At 32.5% G+C, this 3,932-nt stretch overlaps 1 non-coding gene across 1 annotated transcript; it reads right to left on the bottom strand.

The window, feature by feature from the left end:
- Positions 1 to 453: 453 nt before the first annotated feature.
- Positions 454 to 560, bottom strand: LOC149518452 (small nucleolar RNA R71). Its single transcript, XR_016343395.1, has one exon. It is a non-coding gene; the product is annotated as a small nucleolar RNA R71 (small nucleolar RNA).
- Positions 561 to 3,932: the final 3,372 nt, after the last annotated feature.

Here is a 3,932-nt window from a genome sequence, read left to right as displayed (position 1 = left end):
ATTGAACGAACTTTTAGAAGAAGATGGAAAGAGCAATCAACACCATCGACATGAACTCTAATGGCGAATGCAAACAATGAAAGGCAACGAACATTAGGGGACTATTCAGTTCCTAATGTAGATGGTTTTCAACCATCCATTAGAAGGCCAGCTATTCAAGTTAACAAATTTGAGATAAAGCCTTCAATCATACAAATGGTTCAAACTTTTGTACAGTTTGGAGGGTTATTAAGCGATCATCCAAATTTCTACCTATCTAACTTTCTTGAATTAGGTGACACTTTTTACTATAATGGTGTTTTTGATGAAACTATTATACTAAGATTGTTTCTTTTTTCTTTCAGAGACAAGGTGAAAAGTTGGTTATCTTCTTTACCACCTAGTTCAACCACAACTTGGGATAATTTGACCCAAAAGTTCTTAGCAAAGTTTTTCCCACCAGCAAAGACTACCAAGCTAAGGAATGAGACCACCAATTTTTTGCAAGCTGATGGTGAAATTCTATATGATGGTTGGGAGAGATTCAAAGAGTTGCTAAGAAAAAAACCACATCATGGACTACCTTAATGGCTACAAATTTAGATATTTTACAATGGTTTCACATCACCTATGAGAACTACCTTAGATTCAGTTGCTAAAAGGGCAATATGAGCAAGACTCTTGAAGAAGCAAATGAGCTCATAGAAAAGATGGCTGCTAATAATTACCAGTGGGGCATGGAAAGAAAGGTTAATAAAAAGTCCATTGGTTTATTTAAAGTTGATGCTATTACTTCTATCAATTCCTAGTTAGCTACCAATCCCAAGTTAACCCTATAAATGCTATACAAAGCCCTTTTGTCTTTTATGACATATGTAAAGACCCCATTCCTCATAAAGATGCCAATTTAGAATAGAACTAGTTTAATACATCTAACAAACCAAATGAAACAACAATTTCTATAGCTTACAATCTTGGATGGTGAAACCACCCAAACTTTTCTTGGAACCACCAATCCACCAACAACCAAAACAGCAACTATCGCCCTAATCCACCAAATTACAACTCACCCTAAGAAAAAAATGCACCTTTGAGGACATGTGGACCTAATTGATGTAAACTAACAATGCTAATATTCAAAGTCAAGCTACATCCATCAAAAACTTGAAAAACCAAATAGGTCAACTTACCTATGCTATAGCAAACCACCCTGTAGGTACCTTACCTAGCAACACTGAAACTAATATAAAAATATAAGGCAATGAGGGATGTAATGCAATATATTCTTTGTGAGATGATAGGATGAAGGATTCTGATGAGAAAGATTATGAACCATAGTGGTAAACCTACCTAACTTTGTAAGACAACTTGGAGTAGATTTTATAAGAAATGAGGATATTTTGGAATATGAGGAATTGTTGAGATTTGGTAAAAAAATTCTAGAGGGTTTTGACCCATGGCATTAGAGGCCCCTGAAGACATTGAAACTTATGAAAAAGATCCTAAGAAAGAGAATGTTGAAATAGATTATGAAGAAGACCTAGACAAGTACATTGAAGGGTATCTTGAAGAAAGGTAAATACTGCTACAAGTATAGAGAGCACTACTAGAGAGCATTTAACCTAAACCTAAAAAGATAGTTCAAGGTGAGCTAGCCCAAATGTTCAAAGAGAAAAGGCAACACAAGAAAAAGTCCCTAAAAGAAAAATCTTGAAGAATAAGAAGAAGAAGAGGTTCATAAGAAAGTTCAATCAAGGCTAAGGATGACTGCTAGAATGTACAGGTAGTGTTTTAACATAACACCACCTACCCTAAGGCCTATTCAAAAAGAGCTACTCAAGAAATTGAAAGAAGCCACATTCTTAGAAGATTATAGCCCTAAACTTCAACAACTCCTACCTATAAAGCAAAAAGATATAATGATGAGTTTACTATACCTTGTAAAATTAGAAAGTTAAAATTCTTTGATACTTTTTTGTGATCTTGGTTCAAGCATAAATCTAATGCCAATAAATATTTTTGCGCAGCTAGGATGTGAAGAGTTGATGCCTACCCAATTTAATATTTAATTTACTGATCGATTTACTAAGTTACCATAAAGGATGTTGAAAAATGTTCTAGTAAAAGTTGGAAAATATACCTTCTTTGTGAATTTTGCTATCTTAGGCATGGAGGATAATGAGGCTCCATTATGGTTAGGAAGACCTTTTCTATTTACTACCAAGGCCTTAATAGATGTGTACGATGCTACCCTTACACTTAGATTTAAAAATAAGATGTTGCAATTTGTATCTACAGGTTTTATGTGCTAAGAGATGAAAAAGGTGTTAGTGTATCAAAGTAAAGGAAACCCTTAAAAAGTCTAACCTAATAAATATGCCTCATGACCGTCTAAAACACTTAGCAATTGCTAACTCCAACCATGTCAACCCCACAAGAAACTGTAGTTCAGTTTATGAGTTCTCTAAAAAGAAAGTTAGTCCACCTCCTCAAATACAGTCTATTTATATCATTCCACAAAAAAAAAAGCAACAAGGTAACGTCCCTCTAAAAGGTAAGATGATTCTTCATGGATTTAAGGATTGTCAAGCTTGACCAAAATTGGCACCGATTAAGAGGCAACCCAAGTTTTACTCTAATAATTATGCTTTTTTATTTATTTATTTTTCTTAAGATAGGTATGTTTTTAATGCTTTTGTTTGAGTTGGTTTTTTAGGGATGAAGAGAAGCAAAGATAATGCCTCAAACCAAATTAAGAGTCAGCTTTAAAAAAAATTTTAAGGAATATTTCTTTTTCCTATGTGCTTCTGAACTATTATTCCATTTGAGTATGGGGGGAAAAAACTTTTTATTTTAAGATTTTTGAAATCTCAATCCATCTTTGCTTTAAAACCAAATCGACATGCTAAATTTCATTATGATGTTCACTTAGTCAAAAATTACACATACTATGATATGGAGCTTAAGTATGGATATAGTGGAACTTGAAAGGAAGTCGTAAACATGTTTTTAATTGGATATGAATATCATGCATATGCCTCTATTCTCTTTTAATGAAATGTTATGATTTTTGTGAAAGATTCTAAGATATGGATTTGCTTGAAATTTAAGAATTTGAATAAATGTTATAGAATTCACCTACTCAACCCTTGAGGCAAAGTCTTATATTGTATTTGACTAAGATTATCTAGGCAGTTATTTGGATTGTTTAAGCCTTTTCCAAGCCTACCCTATGATAATGCATCCCTAGTACCCTTATTTTGAGCCTCTTACATTATTCCTTTTTCTTTGTTTATTTTAGCTATATTATATGCCAATAAGCCTTTTCTTTTATTATTATCCCTTCTTTTTTTTTTACCTAACCCATTGTGCTTACTTATGTATGAACGTGTTTGTAATTTTGAGAGGAAGGATGGCATAAGGAAAGAATGAAAGAAAGAAAAAAAAAATGATAAAAGCATGTAAAGCAAAGCCTAATAAAGCCAAAAATGGCTTGAGTAATAAAAAATAAAAATAAAAAGAAAGAGAAATGTCAAAAATAAAAAAGAAATAAAGTGATGCCTCACAAGTCAAAGTTACAAAAAGTGCTCTCACTTGTTCAAAGTACAAGAAATTCAAAGAAAGGTTAGGATTTTTTAGCCTAGAAATTACCTTTTTCCTATCTTGACCCAAGCCTTATATTATAAGCTTAAAAGACCTTTTGATCTTGAGTTAAATTTGTAGGTTTAACATCAGTGGAAAAGGATGGGAAAAGTGAACATATGAAGTCTATTCTATCTTTGAATTAAAATATGATGAAGCACTTTGCATTCTTTTTACTTGAGTTATATGCATGAATTAAAGATTGAGTAGATTTGTATGTATAAAAGGCATAAGATATTGAAAGCTTACTTTGAATGAAATTCTTATGACTTTATGTTTATTTTTAACTTTGTAGTATGCATTAGTGCGTG

Source organism: Durio zibethinus, chromosome 6 (genome assembly GCF_047325235.1).
Source record: "Durio zibethinus cultivar Kanyao isolate XHJ-2024 chromosome 6, ASM4732523v1, whole genome shotgun sequence".
In the NCBI taxonomy this organism is placed as follows: domain Eukaryota; kingdom Viridiplantae; phylum Streptophyta; class Magnoliopsida; order Malvales; family Malvaceae; genus Durio; species Durio zibethinus.
The sequence above is the reverse complement of the archived record's forward strand: the minus strand, read 5'-3'. Positions and strand labels throughout refer to the sequence as shown.